The 21,943-nt window shown below is 41.6% G+C and overlaps 1 long non-coding RNA gene across 1 annotated transcript; it reads left to right on the plus strand.

Moving 5' to 3' along the window:
• The first annotated feature begins 17,906 nt into the window (after nucleotides 1-17,906).
• On the plus strand, nucleotides 17,907-19,496 carry LOC117444859 (uncharacterized). Its single transcript, XR_004551889.2, has 2 exons — nucleotides 17,907-18,172; nucleotides 18,910-19,496. It is a non-coding gene; the product is annotated as an uncharacterized lncRNA (long non-coding RNA).
• Nucleotides 19,497-21,943: the final 2,447 nt, after the last annotated feature.

Raw genomic sequence — 21,943 nt, forward strand, 5'->3', positions numbered from 1 at the left:
TTTCCCTGCATGTTTTAAATTTTTTCGTCATACACTTGTGTGTTTTATCTGCTGTACTCTTGGGGGTGTAGTAAGAGAGTCGACAATCTACACACTTTTTGTATAAATCACAGTTGCTAGCAATGTCTGTTGACCTCTGTTTCTGTTCTTTATGTCGAGAATGACAGCCGACTGTACGGCATGTTTTGTTGCAGTCTTTACAAAAGATGGGTTTAAACTCATCCAGAGTGCATGAGGGGTCTAGGCAGACATAGCAATGACCAGTACAGGAATGACTCCATTGAGAGCTGTAGCCTGTATAACAATGTTCACAGACATATGAAGAACCTAAAAACCCCTTCAAGTTCTTGACACCATAGTAGTGGTTCTGAAAGAGGAATAAAAACACAGTTTTATCTCTTTTGGGGGTGTCTGTCTGGAATTTACAGAGGATACGATCATCATCATTGCTTCGGTAAAATACCACTATCTTGCATTTTAAAATGTCTTCGAACTTACCAATATCGCTGAATGTCACAGCTGTATGATCTGTCAAACCCGCCCTCTTTTGAATCTCTTTACCCCGCTCAATCCCTTCATAATCGTTGAGGTTGTCGTGTAATAACAGTGCTAAATTAATAGCAAAACACAGTTGGTTGGATGAGTTCTGAACAACATAAAGAAAACGCCTCTTCTTTTTAACAATCTCATTGTCTAACATTGTACTAATCATCCGTTTACCCTGAACCCCTCCGCGGGGGGACTGAACAGTTTGAATCACTAGCTCCATGTTGCTTTCTGCCATTAAAACCATATTCGATTGCATGGCGTTGAATAACCCCTCCTCAAAATCACTCAGATTGTCATCGGGACCATTTAAAATCGCTGACACGTTACCCCTTAGTTGTTCACCATGTAGTTCAATCTGCACGATATCTTCTCTCTCTGCCCGTGCAAAAGCATATGCAAGCATGCTATGCACATTGTTCATCAGACCCTCAAAATAGACTCCAAAGTCTGCCTCAGCCCTAATAGGCGGTAGGACTAGATACTGTCTCATTTCTGTGTTATTGAATACAGGTCGAGAGAAAACACTTGGCTCGGCATCTCTGTTAGTGCCTCCTCCATGCTGTGACAGGGGGCCTTGTGATTCAGAAGCATTCGGGGTGTCATTCTGATCAACATGTCCGCTACTCTGCATGGAGCAAACGGGTGATTCTGGGTCATTCGAGCTGTCATTAACACACCCGTCATATTGCATGATGGAAACGGGTAGGCTGGCGTCTTTGTTATTTTGTCCACTCAGACTGGGGTTATTATCTAGAGGCTGATCTAAAACCCCCCCGGTCCTCGTAGCAGTCTATCACCCAATCCAAGACAACGTCTAATGTTTTTGTTGGACTGCTTGAATTTGTTTCTGACGAGGCTGGGGGCTCGTTTACAGCTGAGCCTTCGGCATTTAACTCACATGGCATATCGTTTAAAGCTGAGCCCCCGTCATACAACTCACTGTTGTTGCCTGAACACGGCGGAAATGACATGTCCCCATATCTGAATTCACCATCATCGCTGCATATTTCAAGTGTATCCGGTAAACCTTCGATAAAAGATTTTTCTATATCTATATAAGGATTTGTTTCTGTCGAGGACACAGCCTCTCTTACATCTGTTATGGCGTGATTTAGCTCACTGTTGCTGTTTGAATACTGTGTAAATGACAGGTCCCCATATCTGAATTCATCATCATCGCTACATATTTCAGTTATATCAGGTAAACCTTCGATAAAAGACCTTTCTACATCTGTATATGGATTTGTTTCTGTCAAGGACACAGCCTCGCCTACATCTGTTATAGCGTGATTTAGTTCACTGTTGCTGTTTGAACACTGCGGAAATGACATGTCTTCATACACAAAGCCCTCATCATTGTATAAATCACCTGTATCCGGTAAACCCTCGATAAAAGACCTTTCTACATCTTTTAAATCATCCATGCTTGATCTTTTTTAGGAAATCACCCGCACAAAAAAATAAATAAAAAATCAGAAATAGATGGGGCATCGCTGAAGAAACATTTCACTTTGCTTCTACATTTTATGGACGTAAAGTCACCATACCAGGCTGATACATCAATAACAGTTATAACCAGATGGTGTAGCCTTAAAAAGCAGACCTTAACAAAACAGCGTCTGTCCTTTGATAACGGGGCAGGAATGGTCTATAGAGAAAAAAGATAGAGACATAAAAAAGAAGAAGGTATGAGTATGTTTTCGAAATACCCAGACTTATACATTTAACAAGAAAAAATCATTTAGTTATCATATTGTAAAAAGCAAACATAGAAAACATTTATTTTTTACCTGGTAGTTTTTAATTCTCAAGCACAGTCTTTATTGAGGTTGTCAAGCCTGACTTGATGCAGAGATCCGAGCTGAGACCATTTCAAGCTGCAGGATGGCCACAGTCACCTGTTAGAGCACGTATGTTAAAAAACGTTATTCTGGATACTTTCACATCAATCTATCCTTCATTTTACTTGAGGGCTTCATCATGTATTTTGTATTTAGAAGGATACTTCATTAAAAGCTTCTTAAAAAATTGCAATCTACGGTTGTTATATAACAGTTGCATAGAGGTTCTTTAACACACATCAAGCAGCATTAACTAACTACATGATATTATAACATAAAAAAATAAAAGTACTTACCAGATATCTTTGCCTGATGGAGGAAAAATGGAGAGAGGCTGTTTAGATGGTTCGGAATTTACTTATATAGGCTAGGCAATATGTAAATGACTCTAAAAACAGCCAATAGGGTTATTCCTGTTTAACAAATTAGCGTTATATTGGTTTTTTATGGCAGAGCAAATACTTTTTTAGGTCTATGAGTGTTTTTAGCTGTAAAATACCTCCACATTTTAGTTTTCAGCGTACGATTAAATCTTTCTACCACACATGCCTTTATGTCACTGGCTGTTGCATAATGTGCAATACCTCTTTTCTTCAACAAGTTTTGAAAAACTTTATTAAAGAATTCTTTCCCCGCGTCTGTTTGTAACTTTTTAGGGATCTCGCTGTGTGTTAAAACTGTATCAAGAGCTTTGGTAACCTTACCCTTCTTTTTCTTTTTAATGTTTGAGCACAGGTTTTTCTAAATACATTTATGACTGTTAACAAATAATTAAAGCCATCATTATATTCGGACAGCGACTGCATATCGCAGAGATCTGCTTGAAATTGTTGCGGCGGTCTGAGTACGAAAACTCTGTTTCTTACAAAATGCACCCGTGTCGACTTTAAGATGAACTTTTATTAATCCTTGTACAAATGTATATGCGTTATCCTCTGATAAATATTCTCTGACTTTCTATATATTTAAGTATATTACCTACCTCCCTCTGTTTACCACATGGTTGTCTCCATAGGGGGTTTATGGTTTCTCCATAGGGGGTTTGGGGTTTTCCCCTCCCCTATCCTTTAGCAAAAAGGCTGACTTTTTAAAATATCTGTTTTTTATATGCTTTACTTTGATTTGGAGCACCCAACGGATGGCTGTAAGTTGTCACCGGTGTCTCGCTGATTAAATTCATATCAAGACGTCTCTTGGCCATTTTCTCTCGACTTGAAAAATATTTAAGAGTGACGCTGGCTTTTTTATTTAGACAGCCTCTAAAGCGAGAGGGGTGAGGGGCGGGGAAAGTGTGTGTGTGTGTGTGTGTGTGTGTGTGTGTGTGTGTGTGTGTGTGTGTGTTCCCCCTCCTCCACCATATGTTTTCTCCCTTCATGTCCTGTTCGCAAAAACAGAGAGGTTTAAATATATGTTTTTTTTTTAGATGCTTTACTTTTGATTAATTTCATGTTATTTGCAAGTATTTGTAAGTTACATTCAATACTATATACAGGATTAACCACACAGGAAGTGGTTAGGAGGCGGGACATATATCCTATGCATATTAATTGATTGAAAACAACGGCATTTTATTTTTCTCATTTTTTTAATTTTAATTTAATTTTAATTTTATTTTGTAAACCGGAAGCGGGGGCGGGACATCCGCCGGAAGTGGGGGCGGGACATCCGGTCGAACGGGACGGGACTTCCGGTATAATGAGGCGGGACTTCCGGCCAAAAAAGGCGGGACTTTCGGTCAAAAACCCCAAAAGGGGCGGGGCGACCTGTCACATTCCATGCATACTAATGAGACGGACATGGCATTTGTATAACTACTTACGACCTTGGCAGGAAGCTACCGTGTGGTACAACAGGTCGAGTTGACCAAACAGTTTCTAAGCATAATATCATCATTTGGTTTTACCATATAAAATAATATAAGAAATTGCCACTACAAAAGGTAAGATAAACTTTAAAAACTTGTTGAGAGCTAAAACTAGTCTTTGCTGCTGCCTCAAAGAGGAGCAGGGGGAGAGGAGGGAGACAGGAGAGGCTGGTTCAGGAGCCCAGACACACTCACAACTATGAATGAACAAAAAACAAATAAATAAACAAGTTTCAATGTTTTTTCATATTGGATATGGTATGTTATTGGTTATAGCCATGTTTTTATGATTATTTAAATGTATACAGTTATGTTTCATATGGGTGTGGTCTCTTTATTTCCCCCTCAAAATGCACCAGATTTATGCATTTAAGTCCAACATTTAAAAAACTAATCTTACCGGGGGAGCATGCCCCCCGACCCCCCCTAGAAGATTTGAGGTCCACCCCCACTTAAAATATGTTCACATGGATAGGTTCCTAAATAGCTTGTGTAGAGTATTCGCATTTGGTCTCTTTGGTCCTTCTGCAGACACCGTACCGGATGTAGGGATCTACATGCGGCACACGAGTAGTGTTGTGATAACTACCAGGTGGATGTATGTTGCTCCGTTACTATCAAGGTTATTAAACCAAGTTCTATAACAAACATGACTCGTTTATGAGAACATCAAACATGGTGTCAGAAGTGGGATGTTATGTCAAAAATGTCATTCAAGGTGATACAAGGAGATGAAAAAATACAGACGTGTTTTAAATCCACTAATCTTGTTGCATATGGTGGTAGCAAAATCAAAAGTGCGGGCGTAGTCAGACTGCAGTGCCACCTAGTGGGAAAAGTCCACACACTGCCATTCTACATTGTAGAAGAGGATGTCCTGCCACTGCTTGGGCTACGAGCGTGCAGACGAATGGGACTAGTTTCATTCAGTGAAGCAGTTCATCAATTAAGCCCCACTGACGATGATTTTTCAGTTGAGATCCAAACAGAATACAGCGATCTCTTCTCTGATGAGCTTGGAAAGCTACCTGTGACGTACTCCATGACTCTCGACCCAGATGTAAAACCAGTCGTTCGTCCTGCACATCGCATACCTGTGGCTATGAAAGACAGAGTCAAAGCTGAACTCGACAAGATGCAGGAACTGGGAGTCATCATTCCTGTCTCAGAGCCCACTGATTGGGTGTCCTCTATGGTAGCCACTAGCAAAAAGGACAAACAAGAAATCAGGATATGCATTAATCCAAGAGACTTGAACACTGCTCTGAAAAGACCACACCATCCTATGCGTACTGTGGAAGAAGTCGCCACACACATGTCAAAAGCAACTATGTTTTCTGTATTAGATGCAAAGAGATCTTTTTGGCAGATTCCACTCGACCATAAGTCTTCCATGTTAACCACTTTCAGCTCCCCTTTTGGTCGTTACAGATTTCTAAGAATGCCATTTGGAATCAATTCTGCCAGCGAGGTGTTCCAGCGTTCCATGGAACAGATTTTCGACGGATACCCCTGTGAAATAATCGTTGATGATATCATTATTGCAGGTAAAGATGTTGCAGAGCACGATGCCAACCTGAGAAAAGTGCTCAACAGGGTCAGGGAGGTAAACTTAAGGCTTAACCCCCTCAAGTGCAAGTTCAGGCTAAGCCAAGTCGGCTATGTCGGCCATGTTTTCACCAGTGAAGGACTCAAAGCAGATCCTTCCAAAACAAGTGCTATTAAGGAGATGCCAGTGCCAGCAGACGTCCCAGCCTTACAAAGATTTCTGGGGATGGTCAACTACCTTGGAAAGTTCATACCAAACTTCAGCCAGCTATCAGCTCCACTACGGCAGCTCACACATAAAGACACAGAATGGACATGGCACGAACAGCAGCAGAAAGCTTTTGAAGATTTAAAGAAACGCATGTCTTGCCCACCGGTGTTGCTATACTACGACGTTGACAAGCCAGTGACACTTACCTGTGACGCTTCACAGTACGGACTCGGTGCAGCGTGTTTGCAGGAAGGAAAACCTGTAGCGTATGCTTCGCGTACACTAACTGAAACAGAAACCAGATATGCTCAAATCGAAAAAGAGTTGTTGGCAGTGGTCTTTGCATGTTCAAAATTCAATGACTATATCTATGGTAAACCAGTCACTATTGAAACAGACCACCAGCCCCTCGTCACCATACTAAAAAAGCCCATACACACAGCACCTGCAAGACTACAAAGAATGATGCTACGACTACAAAAGTACGACATCACTCTTGTGTACAAATGTGGAAAGCAAATGTTTCTGGCCGACACTTTGTCGCGAGCTCCCCGCAGCTCCACAGTTCAGCAAGCTGAAGAAGAGGACAACTTCGACGTGATGACTGTTAACTACATATCTTCTTCTCGCTTAGAAGAGTTAGAGAGGCACACCGCTGAAGACATGACTCTGCAAACACTCAGCACCACTATCAGACACGGGTGGCCCGCTAAACAGCATAATCTTCCACATGCCATTAGACCGTATTTTCCTTTCAGAGACGAACTGATTGTTGAAAATGGAGTCATAATGAAGGGTCACAAAGCAGTTATTCCTCTGTCACTACAGAAAGAATACATCAGCATCATGCACAGAGGACATCCTGGCGAAGAAGCTACAAAGCGGAAAGCATGTGGCATTGTTTTCTGGCCAACTATGACAGACAACATTCACACAGAAATACAGTCATGCTCAGTGTGTAACAGCACAAAACCACACCAGCAGAAAGAACCACTCCATCTGCATCCAGTTCCAGACCTGCCATGGTCAACTGTAGCAACTGACATCTTTGAGTGGCACAATCAGCAATACTTAGTGCTAGTGGACTCATATTCAGGCTGGTATGAGATAGACATGCTTCGTGATATCACTGCAGCAACAGTCATTGCAAAGCTGAAAAGACATTTCTCAGTTCATGGAGCACCTCACACCCTCATGTCAGACAATGGGAGGCAGTTTACTAGCCAGCGCTTTAAAGACTTTGCTTCACAGTGGGACTTCACTCATATTACCAGCAGCCCTGAGTATCCCCAGTCCAACGGACTAGCTGAACGGGCTGTGCGCAGTGCTAAGCAGCTCATGGAGAAATCTCATAGAGATGGAACTGATGTTTTTCTCAACCTATTAAACATCAGGAATGTACCACGTGACGCAAAATTAGGATCTCCTGCACAGAGACTGATGTCGAGACAAACACGTACAACACTCCCAGTCTCGGTGAAGCTGCTTGAGCCACACATGCGTCATCCACAAGAGGTAAAAGCCCAGCTTCTAAACAAGAGGCTGTATCAAAAACAGTGCTATGATAAGTCAAGCCGACCACTACAACCTTTGATGGAAGGACAGGTTGTTAGGATGCAGACCCCACAAGGTTACAACAGGACTGGAATGATTCAAGAGATTTGCAAGGAACCCCGGTCATACGTCGTCCACTCAGAGGGGAAGCTGTACAGAAGGAATCGTAGGCACATTCTGCCTGTAGCTGAGCCCGTCCCGTCACATACCTCCACAAGTGACACTGATCACCAGGACACAGGACTTGAGTTCACAGATTGTAACACACAGGAATCACTGAACAGTGAACACATGAGGGCTGATGTTCCCACAGCTAAACTGCTGCCAGACACTCCTGAGAGTGTCTACAGGACACGCTCAGGCCGTGCTATCAAGCCTAATCCCAAATACAGAGACTGAAACGTTGTCATGTATGCATAAGCATACCACTATGAGAACAATGACTCTAAACTGTTAGTTCACACAGTTATGCCATATTGAGGCCTAAAGTTTTGTTGCACAGTGCAAATGTATTCTATTCTAGTAATCTACTTGTTACTGTAATAATTACTGAGTTAAATGCTGCACTCCTTCTTTGAGATAGCCTCTGTGTTCATCAGTTACTAAATGCACACATAGTTTGATAATGTGTACATTTGCAGCATCCTGTATGTTCTGTCATATGTGCTCAGTATAACAGTTTTGTTCAGTACTGTAGGAAGAGCTAAAGAAAGGGGATGTAGAGTATTCGCATTTGGTCTCTTTGGTCCTTCTGCAGACACCGTACCGGATGTAGGGATCTACATGTGGCACACGAGTAGTGTTGTGATAACTACCAGGTGGATGTATGTTGCTCCGTTACTATCAAGGTTATTAAACCAAGTTCTATAACAAACATGACTCGTTTATGAGAACATCAAACAGTTTGGCACATTTTTTTTTAAATAAACCCATGTCCATATGTTTATTCTGGGGTAGTAGATTTAAAGTTTAGGGCTATCACTATGGGCAGCAACGCTGTAAATATTGACAAATAAATCCAGGAAAATGGCACAAAAGAAAACTGGTAGTGGCCTGGCTGGGTGTATAATTCCTGGCCTGATTTATTGTCCCAGTCTGGCCCTGCCAGAGACTTGCAATGATTTGCCCTAGACTTCTGCTTTCAGACATAGTTAAATATTAAGTTATTACCCTATCCGATAATAATCCAATGCAGAGGAAATATTGTAAAAGTATACATTATTTTATATTTATTATCTATATATATTTATTTATATAGTCTTAAAGTTACCACCGGCCCTTTGAGTGCAACCATAATTCTAATGTGGCCCGCGATGAAATTGAGTTTGACACCCCTGCTCTAGAGCGTCAAAAAGGACTTTGAAATGGAATGAAACCCATCAACGGCACACTATTCAAAACAGGAATCGGACGTGTCCTACCCCCCCCCCCCCCCCTAGGTCACAGGCTCCTCCAACAGTGCTACGCAATAAAACAGATAGGCCTACACAGAAAAAATAGTGAAATAGTGCAATAAGAGTCTACAAGTGATTGGAATATGATATATTAGATAAATAATTCCTAAGTAGCAGCCAGATGAATGTTATGGATGTTGTTTCTAAATTCAGGTGTTTAATAATCATATAGCCTGTGGGATGAAGCTGTCTTTGTGTCTGGTGGTTTTAGTCCGGATGCTGCGGTACCGCCTGCCAGACGGCAGCAGACAGAACAGTTTGTGGCTGGGGTGATAGGGGTCTTTTATAATCCTGAGGGCTTTCTTTAAGGTTAACCTGGTATTTTTACTCCACTACATTTATTTTAGTTACTTTACAGATTTGGATTAATAATGTGAAATATAAACAACCCTTAAATCAGACTTTAGTTACACCTGAGTGAAATTCAGTGAAGGTGATTGTCAAGTGCCAACAATCAGGCGAGATATTTGATAGTTGGTGCTTGAGAAGACTAAATATTTATCTGCAGATCCGTTTAAAGCATATTCATTACTCGTTATTCTCTAATAGTTAATTAAAGACTGTATATAATTGCTATTTTGCACATCCCTTTCAAGATTTCAAGATTTTCTAAGGTTTATTGACATATCATATACACAATAGTGTAGTTATGCAATGAATGAAAAACTTGGGTCACAGGCAGAGTTGGGTGTAACGCGTTACTGTAATAATATTACTTTGTCGGTAATGGAGTAGTGTAACGCGCTACTTTTATAATTCAGTAATCACACTACAGTTACTAACATTGCCCCGACACGCGTTACTTCGTTACTTTCTAAAATCAGTCATAATCAAACCTCAATAAACACCTGCAAAGAACACATGCTAAGGTGAAGCTAACGCACATAGCTGTTGTTTATTTATATCACACACGTAGTCTGTTCTTCTTCTCTGTTTTCCGGTTGTTGCCTGTTTTGAATGACGAATACACACTACCGCCGCCTGCTGGTAAGGAGAGTTATTGCCACTTACGCATGCGCAGGTCGTACGTGCTCGGCTGAAGTCTTTGCCGTGAGCTCCAGTCTGGCTCCAGTGCAACACATGGCCAACACGCAGTAGAACATTTGAAACTTTAGCAGTTTGCGTGATCTGCCTGCAGGGAGGGGCGGGCCTGCCCTGCGAGTAAAGTAACGAGTAAAGTAACGAGTAAAGTAACGAATTACTTTATGTAGAGAGTAACGAAGTAGTGTAATATATTACTTTTTTTTAAAGTAATATGTAATATATTACTTTTTTTTAGTAACCACCCCATCTCTGGTCACAGGTTCCTCAACAGTGCATTACAAGACATCTATCAATATGTGTGTATACTTCCACCATTACACTGTCGTATTCTGCACATTTCTTATACTATCTACATACATAAGATTATAATTAATGTGTATAATATCAGTTAAAATAAGTGCTTCAACATAGTTAACATTGCAGGAAAGTTGATTGTCAAGTTCCAAAACAAACCATGCAATTTAGACTTTGTCAGGCTTAATATTTATCTGTAGATAGATACCCCCAAAGCTTTTTTCCTATTTAAAAGAAGACCTTAACCTAAAGTATTCTTTAATGTTTAAATAAAGCCTTATTAGTTATCACATCCTCCTATCAGGCACTAAACTGTTTTATTCTAGATATCATTTGAGTATCTTCTTGATATTTTCTATTCTATATTTATATCATTGACCTTCTACTTTCCCACTATTTTGTATGTACTCTTAATATTTAAATGTTTTCATAAAATATAACACATTCAAAAGTGCTTTACAAAAATGAAAGACATTAAGAAAAAGGCATTTTAAACAGTCATTAAAAAGCAACACAATCTTCCTGCGTTATTACTCTAAACGTGCAATAATGTGCTTTAACCAGTAGGTGGTTTGGGTTAAAAAGCTGTCAAGTTTACAGTGTTAACAAAATAAAATATACTGCTGTTTCTGGTTTAGTTTACAACGAATATTATTTAGTTATTGTTTTGATATTTGTAACACAAAAGCGATGGAAAAACCCCACAGCAACACTTAGTTAATAAAAAACAATAATATCAAAACAAAATATGACTACTGTGGTGACACGTTATTGGACATAATTCACCTCTCTTATTGTGTTGCCACATGGACCCTTTAGTGGGAACACCTGTAGCGTTAGCACCCTTTCCTGCTAGCTCGTCAAGCAGAGCAGTTGATGTGTTAACCTCTCTATGATTAATGGATAATAAAGATTGGAACTCTGTTCTGAATACACCGCCTCCGACTCCCTTTTCCTGGCACTACACTGGTGACCCCGACGTTTCCGAGAAAGTTTCCGGAAAATTAACGAGCATGGCTGAACGCGATGTGTTCGTAAAGCTGCCAGAATTCTGGGAGCACGCCGCGGAGGCATGGTTCGCACATGTGGAGGCGCACTTCGCCTGCCGACAGGTCCGTGACGGGGACCTGAAATACTACCATGTGGTAGCAGCGCTGGGCAGCTCTACGTCGTCCAGGTTGGTGGGATTCATCGCAGCCCCCCCACATCATGGCAAATATGAGGCGATTAAGGCCCTCCTCCTTAAGACATTTAGCTTATCTGCTAAGGAGAGGGCCCGCCACTTGACATTCAAGGCCTAGGAGACAGCAGGCCATCTCAGCTAATGTAGAAAATGCAAAATCTGCTAGGGGGGGAAGATCCCCGGATTTTATTCACAGAGATTTTCCTGCGTCATTTGCCTCCCCGGGTCCAGACGGCACTGGCCAACACGCCTGTCACGGAGCCGCGTGCCTTGGCTGAGGAAGCGGATCGTTTTTTCCTGGCTACACAACAGCCCGGTGCAGAGACGTTAGCCGCGACGCGCAGCGGCACATCTGCAGTCAAGACAGCATGGCGGGGGCCGGACACGGCTGTGGCGAGCCGGCGTGGAGACACCGGAGAGTGCTTTTACCACGCACGTTTCGGGACAATGGCGAAGAAGTGCATCGCTCCGTGCAGCTGCAAACCCCCGGGAAACGGAGGGGCCGGCGCTCAGTAGTGGCCCTGAGCGTCGACGGCACGTGCTGTTTCTGTGTGACACGGGTGCTCAACGGAGCGTAGTTCCCGCGTCGAGTGAAGACGTCACCCGGGGAGGGCACGGACCGCGATTGACGACGGCTAACGGCGGTCCCATTCGCACGTACGGCGTGAGACCTATGTGTTTGTGCATCGGAGGACAGCGTTTCAGCTGGGATTTTGTGACAGCGGACATTTCTTTTCCCCTCCTCAGAGCGGATTTTTTGTGTGCTCATGGACTCTTAGTGGACGTTAAGAATAGGCGTTTGGTTGATGCCTTGACGTTTTCTTCCCTCGTGTACACACTTGGCAGCGCAGCGTACGACGGGCTGTTGGGCTCGCTGTCAGGGGCAGACACGTTTCTCAGACTGTTAGCCGAGTTTCCAGACCTGTCGCTGCCCACCTTCTCTGCGCTTACCACTAAGCATGGCGTGGAGCACCACGTCACTACCGAGGGGCCTCCTGTCTACGCCAGGGCCCGGCGGTTGAACCCTTCTAAGCTGGCTGTGGCGAGGGCGGAGTTCGCAACCATGGAGCGCCTGGGCATTGTCCGCCGCTCCGACAGTCTTTGAAAAATTTAAATTATTATGAATACAAATAAAATAAAAGAAGCCTCCCGTGAGTTACTACAAGCTATAAAGTAGATTTAAAAAAACGTTTTATAGAATAAAAGCTCACTGCGGGAAATGCGTGTGCACCACGACAAAGGAGCCTCATTCACTTTACATTGGGGTTGTTTGCGTGGTGCCGACACGTAAATGTAACAAAGTTCGTGACTCCACCACGCATTGTGGTGTTAAGAAGTCGTGGTGGAGTCACGCATTCTGGTGAGATCAGGTTGTTCTAATAGCCTCAGACAAGGGACTTGATTCTTGTTTTGCTCGATCTCAGTGCTGCATTTGATACTATCGACCATGATATCCTATTGCAAAGACTAGAGCACTTAGTTGGCATACAGGGAACTGCTTTAGGCTGGTTTAGGTCCTATCTATCTGAACGCTCTCAGTTTGTACGTGTTAACGATGAATCTTCCACGCAAACCAAAGTTAGCCATGGAGTGCCACAGCCGGGCTCAGTGCTCGGACCTATTTTGTTCACATTATATATGCTTCCGTTAGGCAATATTATAAGGAATCATTCTGTAAACTTTCATTGTTATGCGGATGATACTCAACTATATTTATCAATCAAGCCTGATGAAATTAATCATCTAAATAAAATTGAAGACTGCCTTAAGGACTTAAAAACGTGGATGACCTTAAACTTTTTGATGTTAAACACGACCAAATGTTATTGTACTTGGCCCGAAGAATCTACGAAACAAATTATCTAAAGATATACTAACTATGGATGGCATTAATTTGTCCTCCAGTGAGACTATAAGGAATCTTGGTGTTATATTTGATCAGGATCTATCCTTTAACGCCCACATAAAATCAATTTCACGGACCGCCTACTTCCATCTACGTAACATTGCAAAAATCAGGCATATCTTGCCTCAAAACGATGCAGAGAAACTAGTCCATGCATTTGTTACTTCTAGGCTGGATTATTGTAACTCTTTATTATCAGGGAGTACCAAGAAGTCAGTCAAGTCGCTTCAGCTGATTCAAAATGCTGCGGCTCGTGTACTAACCAGAGTTAGGAAAAGGGACCACATTACTCCTGTTCTGGCTGCCTTACACTGGCTCCCTATAGAACACAGGATAGAATTTAAAATTCTTCTTCTCGCCTACAAAGCCCTTAATGGGCAGGCGTCATCTTACCTTAAAGAACTCATTATACCCTACTGTCCTACTAGGGCATTGCGTTCCAAGAATGCAGGGTTGTTGGTTGTTCCTAGAATCTCTAATGCGGCTTTCACACCAGCGCTTTTCAGTTTCTAGCTCCGAGCGGGAGCTTTTCTGGTTCAGCTCCGGTTTCCCTTTTCAGCTCCCGCTCTGTGCACACCGCCCACTGGCGCCCCAGAGCTACCCCTGCTGCCTCATGACGTCACCGTTTACTTCGCTGATTTGCTCCCCAACGGCAGCCATTACGGCGCTCACAACAACAACTGCGTTGGGTCGATGATCGTGTTGCTTTTAATCACACGAAGCCAGAATAAATTTAATAACGACTTCTCCAACCTTATACTTTGCTCCAGAGTGCCGTGGTTCATTGTTTATTCATGTGTTTCTGCAGCATTTACCGACCGCTGCAGTGCTGGCTGCTCTTCCACAGGAGTTTATTCTCCCGTTAGCTCCCGGTTAGCTCACACTGCAGCGGCCGCTCAAAAGTATTCACTGTCCGACTCACACAAGCAGCTGATGCATATCCCCAGGTCCCCTTAGCCTAAGTGAATGTGTGTCAGTCTGAATTGACACTGTTTGGTATCACAACACTGTTATGAAAGTTTCTCTGGTATAAAACGGGTGATGTTAGCATAGCAACCGAAGCTAAACTGACTACTTGCATCCGATAGCTGCAATAATACAAAACAACACGTCTGCCTCTCTCCACAATGATCGATAACAGTGAACGGATGGTCAAAGTAAGGCACAAATAAACAGAATCACACGAAGCCTGGTTAGTGTTGCCTGACTTTATAAAGTGTGTTTATAGGCACTACTGCTTGTAGGCAGGCATGACAGTCGACCCATGTTCAGGGGAGGTGGGTTTAGTTTCCTGCATGCCTCGACGTAAGCGACGTCGCCTCTTAGCTCCAAAGCTCTTGCCTCTGGACCGACAATTCTTTGGAGCTGAAAATGAAGCGGATTCCGGAGCTAAGAGCCGGCGCCGCTGCGGTGTGAACAGGAAAACCCGGCGCTTTTCAGGCTCTAGCTCCGAGCCGGAGCTGAAAAGGCGCTGGTGTGAAAGGGGCATAAAAGTACAATGCTCCACATTTGTGGAATCAGCTTCCAGTTTGTGTTCGGGCGGCAGACACCCTATCCATTTTTAAGAGTGCGCTTAAGACCTTCCTTTTTGATAAAGCTTATAGTTAGGGCTGATTAGATTCAGCCCCTAGTTTTGCTGATATAGGCTTAGTTTGTCGGGGGACATCTTACTTCTTCCTTCTCTCTGTCTGTACCTGTGCACTCTCATGTTCCGATTAACCCAGCTTCCCCACATTTCTTTCTTTTTGGTGTCTATATACGCCGGGATCCGGAGTCATGGATGATCCTGCGGTCCTGTGTCCTGGATCGCGAGTCGTGGCTGTGGTCCTGGATAGTGCTGCGTACCGGTACGCCGAACCGGTACTGGACTTGTAAAAAGTTTCGGTTCAAGTCCGGTTAAAACCGGAACGTCGGGAACCGGTACTTGGACTCGCAAAAAAACTAGCACTTACGTCTATTCTGGTTTCTGTGGTTATTTAAACATTCCCTGATAAACGTTATTCAGCGTCAATAAATGAGTGCTAATCCCAGTGTGCTCAGTGTACAACATCACATGTCATTTCATCTTCGATTCACGGTTTGAATCTTGCAGGTCCAGACTTATAAGTCCGGACCTGAACCTGAACCTCTGGACTTGAGTCCGGACCTGAACCTGAATGTGAGTCCAGGTACGCAGCACTAGTCCTGGATCATCGGTCCTGGATGGATATCCTCGTGGATTCATCTTCCTATTATACACACATGCATTTCCAAACATTTGGACTACCTATGTTGCAAATGTATTATCTTTTCAATTTACACACAGCATCTATTGCACGTCTGTCCGTCCTGGGAGAGGGATCCCTCCTCTGTTGCTCTCCCTGAGGTTTCTCCCATGTTCCCTTTAAACTGTGGGTTTTCTCCGGAAGTTTTTCCTTGTACGATGTGAGGGTCTAAGGACAGAGGGTGTCGTATTGTCATACTGATATTCTGTACACACTGTGAAGACCACTGAGACAAATGTAACATTTGTGATATTGGGCTATATAAATAAACATTGATTGATTGATTGATTGATTGATTGATTGATTGATTGATTGAGTAAGGGATTTCTTTAGGTGCAGATGTAGTCTTGTTCTGCTCAGATTTACTGTATACTGATGTATTTGTCAACTTGCTGAACATTAACCCAGATCTATTTATTATCCTTGGACAGCAACTTTGAAATACTATAAGTGACTACCACATAATTATATTGCATTTTTTGTTAACTATTTAATTTAAATCACCACAAAGTGCTAAATTCTTCAATTTTAATGAGCAACTCAAAACAATTGGATGGACTCTGTGTCAAATTGTGTCAAAACAGTGATTCATAGTCATTTGTATCCTTTCAATTGTTTGCCTATTTGAAACACTGCCAACTTTTGTCTAGTCTTAGTATCTTATTTATTTTAATGGCTCCCTTGTTTCTCATTCAGAGTGAGCTCTTTAAAAGCAAGGCAGTGAAATGAGATACAAAAGGAGTTAAGTTTGTGTGGGAACAATCTGAACTTTTGGCTGCCTGTCCATTTCTGGCAGTGAAAACTAAGTAGGTCCAGCAGACGCTAAAAGCTCCTTACACAACTCCAATTCTTTTTTAAACAGGAAATCACAAGACATGATTTTCTGTAAATGATCCAAAATGGAGAAAAAGGATCAAGAGACGCGCAGAGGAAATACATTGTGAGTCATTTCCAACTTAACAGGCATGTTTCAGTAAAATATTGCAGAATTCTCAGCTATTTTGACTCATATTTCTACGAATGTTGCATTGAAAGTTTGGAATGTGCCACGGGTACAAGAAAGTGTAAGCCATGACGAAGCATGGTAGTAATTAGTCATATGGTCTTATATCAAAGGTATAGTGTTGATGTATGAGTTAGTTCTAAATCTGTGCTATTATCCTTCCAGTGATCTCTTGGCTATTGGTTGCAACCTTAGCTGGAGGCTCCTCAGAAACTGTGCTGAGCCTCAGGGGAAGTGAAATCATGACGGATAGAACAGCACTGCCATTTTGCTCTGCTCATTGGGGAATTTTCTGGAAACTTTTCTGGAAACTCCACTTTGAGCGAACTCACCCAGGTGTGCGTGACCAAAATGAAACATAAATAAACCTCATTCTCAATCACCATTCAGCTGTGAGTCACTGAGAAAATACAGTTAGTGCGTCAAACATATTGCTCAATACTTAATTTGTCCAGAAATATTAACCTTACTGTTTGATCAAATAAGATACAATCTTATGACTGGATCCAAAATGAGGATGTAAAAACACGAGGTAGATTTCATGAGAGACCAATGGCTCCATCCTTTTACCAGTGGGACGAAGAGCCATGGGAAAGTATTTCTATTTGAATGTATTCAAAGATATTACTATCATGAGATTCCATTTCAACAACTAGGCTTTTTAGTGGATTTTTATAAACATTTGTTGTCCCAAGAGTATACATCCTACTGAGAAAGGTGACCCCCTGACCTTTGTGCAGCTTCCTCCAGAGGTCACAAAAGGATGTTACAACTTTTGCATTATTATCCCACCCCCAGATACAGTAGTGTTATGACAATTTGTGGAGTAGTAGCAGACTCAGGCTTTCTGAAGGGCAACACATATTAACATTTGCATAATGAGTACTTTTACTTTTGGTACTTTAAGTATATTTTGATGCTGATACTTTTGTACTTCTACTTGAATAACATTTTGAATGCAGGATTTAACAGAATATCCTGCACTCTGGTACTTTTACTAGAAAATATAAGTAGCCTATTTATCCCACCTCTGATTAACATGCATTAATACATATAATTCAGTATGCTGTGCCAGGTTTGTGTAAATTAAAATAACTAAGAAGACAAAATAAAACAATGAAACCTTTGATAGCTCCATTAAAGATTGGAATGGGCTTGACCAACCTTAGGGAAACTCCCACCGGTCTTTAGTGTGACATTCAGGAAATGCTGGTACTTAATGGTGAGGTCATTGATACCTCAGTGCTTGATACACAGCAGGAGGAGGCAGATAGCAGCAGTAGGGATTCAGCTGCCGTTGGATGAGCAGTTTATCGGCGTATGAAGAAGGAAACAATATTTTTTCACCGACATTATTCAGCGGGTCTCTCTGATGCTACGCTGTTTGTTGCTGTTTATTCATCCTACCAAAAGAGAAGGAAAATAAAACCCTACATTTTAAATCAGCCGAACTTCTGGTAAGTTCTTATACTAACTAAAACAGCGAGTCTCGTTTTAGTATGGTACCGGTTAAATGACAACATCGTAATTTACATTCTCGCTACGACATGTTGTTTTGTATTATGGTTTCGTTTCCACAGCCATGTGCTGTGGTTAGTGACTCGAGATTTAAATCGACTTTGTGTAGCCTACTGTAAAGTGCAGAACAAAACTGCCAAAACTCTTGTTACAACTGTTTCAGAGGCGGATATTTTATAAATAAGAGTTACTGACTCCTCTGATGTTTTTAAGAATAATCAGAGTCGTGTGAATTTGACATGCGAATATTGAATAGTAGCTACTGGCAGTCATTTTTTAGACCTTTTTTTGACCGCAGGATTGGTGTGCAGTAAATTACTGCACTCTAATCCTGCTGTCAAAATCTGATAAAACCCACTTTGAGTTGCTTTTCAACCTAATGTGTTATTTCCTGTTTCTGTGGTCGCTTTCTCCATAAACACATCCTTTCTAACAAATCCTCTAACAATTCCTGTACTTAAAAATCATTGAGTGAATTGACATATTGTAGTAGATGTTATCAAAAATATTGTCTGAAACGTATATGTATGACTGTTGACTACTATTGAAAAATGTGAATATATATATTCAGAGTTAAAACACCTCCTAAAATTCCCTTAAATCTATAATATCAAATACTGTGTTGTGAGTGTAAGTGTTATAATCCTAAAAACTGATCATTCTTTTTCTTTTGCAGACAGCCTTTACAACAGGAGCCATGGTGGCAGCAGTCCTTAAGTTGTATTTTATTGAAACGGCTTTGAGTGTCCTTGCTGTCTTTTATGTCATCATGGACTCCTTTGGTGGTCTGATGTACGTCCAGGACGATCACTACACAATGGACCAGCAGACACAGAGACAGATCTCTTCGGATCAGCAGACACAGAGACAGATCTCCTCAGGACACAACAGGAAACGATCACCTGTGACTAAAAACATTGACTAATAAGGAGAACCTTTAGGTCACAATGGACTTTCGTGGCAATGATTGTCCAATCGCTGTGGATTATAAATATCCTGCTTCCATTCCTAAATATGGACATCATGATAATGTCTAACATGCAGGACGTATACTGGATTAGACACTTGTCTTTGTCAGAGCAGCTCTACAACCAATGATACATGTAACGGCACTACTGAACAATGATTTGCACTAAACATTTGTGTTTGTTTATTTATTATGTGAAATGTAAGAGTTGTTTTTTTTCATTCAAATAAAGTCATTTTTAAATGTTTGAAATGTTGCAATGACTACACACTACAAAATTAAACTGTCTAAAAATGCCTACGAGAGTTTGTTGTAATGTAGCCAATCAAAAATAAAACCATTTCAGCAGTGATTAGGAACTACAGGATGAGCCTTGCAATATGGCTAAAGGGCAGAATACAATAACATATGCCTTTATTACAAGCAGGAACAAGTGTGCAGAAATTAGAGTAGTTATATCAAGTTGAAAAACTTGTCCAGTCATGTTTGTTTCTTGTGATTCAACAAATACGCAATATCTCTGGTCTCAATGCAGTCCATGAACTCCAGTAGACAAGTAAAGCAGCCATAACACCAGCTCTGCCTGATTTAGAAAGCCCCCCTTTAAATGTAAACGTGCAAAAAATGGCCAAAGACCTGACAAGTTTTTGGGAGAAAACAAATCTGCTTTCCAGCAACGTTGAGGCATACCAAAAAGCGATGTATTGCGCCAATAATAACAATTCTATTGGGATTATATGGGTCCTCCGCTCAGACTGTGTCAGTGCTCAGGCCCTAAAAATGTGAGGCTTTTCAAAAAGAGGTCTTTACCCCATGTCATTAGCTGATTGTGCAACAGGAACCCTGTGAGTAGAGTCTGAGTCATTGTTCCTGCAGTCTATGATTAACAATGAATCAAATAGATGAATCTGTGCATTGTGAAAAAGATGAAGCCACAGAAAATACCAATGTGTATACCTCAGAAGCATCAATCTCATTACGCCAATCTTGATTGGCTGTTGATGTTGACGGCCACGTCAGGGAATCCACCCAACCTTAAAATAGCTTGTGCGCGCCATTCAAAATAAGCACCTCTTCTCGCTTCGTATCAGCAAGATGGGCTGTCTGGTGAGACATCTCCCTCATGCTACTGTTCTCATTAATAGCCTTTGTTCAATGTCTCAATATGGGATATGGAGACTCCCATACTGTCTGACATTCTTATCTCAAACAACCACCAGTAATGAGACGGATGCTTCTAAGGTATACACATCCCATAATGAGACATTGAAACAAATGCTATATGAATGAGAACATCAGTGACATCTCTGGAACATTTTAGCCTATTTTAACTTTTACTGGTTAGTAACTGTATGGTTCAGTCTCATTGTCCTCATCAGACCCAGCTATTATACTCATGAGCTGGTGAAAGGAAAGTGAATACTTTACTTTCATTACATTCATCATGTTAAGCAGGTAAGCGCATGTTAAAACAAATTGTTACCACAACTCCTCAAGCTGAACTATGTTCATCACCTCTCTTCTTAAATGAGTCAGTTGCTTGTTGTAGTCGACTCCCTCTGTCCGGTGACTCAAAGCTACATTATTAACTAAGCTAAAAGCATGTCATGTCATTTTCTTTTTGGTGTCCCTCAGGTTGGTCTGTCCTTCTGTAACTCTGTGTTTCCTGTCTGTAGGCCTGCAGGGCAGTATTAGTCAGCACACCTGGGCGTCCGGTGTCCATGCACAAAGAGTAAAGCAGCAGTCAGGCTCCTGTGCCTCCCTTTGTTCTAATTTCTTTCATATTAAAAGTAAACACAAGGCATGTGCAGCACACGTCCACTGATCAAGTCCCTACACCTCTGACTTTATTTGTGCTACCCATTTTTTGTGTGCATTTTGTGTAAATTATGAAACAAGGCCTTGTTTGTAGGCTGTTAGTGTTTTTTCTCCATTAAGTTGATTAAACATTCAAAAACAGTGGAGTTTTGGCAGTTAGGCCTCCATTATGCCCGCTGAAGTGCTCATGTCTCTTTGTCCTCTTTTCCAAGTTGTTCCTGTCCTGAGGGTGAGGGATATACCAACTTGCTTTAAACGTGTTTCACTATCAGGGATGCTACAGTGTTGAGGAGGTTCACACACCAACAGAGACTATAGTCATTTGCATTGAGACATTAAAAGACATGACGTCATGTCAAATTGCATCTCATGTATTATTTCAGAAATGTTAAATCTTATTAAGATTAAAATGTGGAACAAATAGTAACCTTGTGTTACTTAAAAGGATCAGCAAAAAACTGTGGTAAACAACTGTTTTGAATGAGCTACTTTCACTTCAACCAGTATTTTTTCAACCATATGTTAACATTTTCGAGCTTAGTCATTTTCCATGTTAGTAGTGTAAAGTAAACTGTCACAGCTAGCTGGGTTTCCAGAGGAGCCTGTGGCAAAACAGCTGTGCAACATCCAAGCACAACTCATATTACTGTTTGGTGTGTCTTCAGATTTCTTAGTGAGAAGTGGTTTCACACACCTAAGTATCATCATTTTGGAAATATATTGAAACCGCACTACAAGAATCATAAACCATGTTATGTCGTGCGTAAAAGCCTTACCCGTCAGCAGGGAGCGTTATGTCGAATAAGTGGCGTCCTCTAACGTTCAGTGGTGCCAACTACAAGGAAGAAAACGTCTGATATGCTGCATTCACGCCTCCTTCAACTTGCAAGAACTTCTCCATTTTTGCTCTTCTTACGCATTCGTT

Source organism: Pseudochaenichthys georgianus, unplaced genomic scaffold (assembly GCF_902827115.2).
Source record: "Pseudochaenichthys georgianus unplaced genomic scaffold, fPseGeo1.2 scaffold_963_arrow_ctg1, whole genome shotgun sequence".
NCBI lineage: Eukaryota > Metazoa > Chordata > Actinopteri > Perciformes > Channichthyidae > Pseudochaenichthys > Pseudochaenichthys georgianus.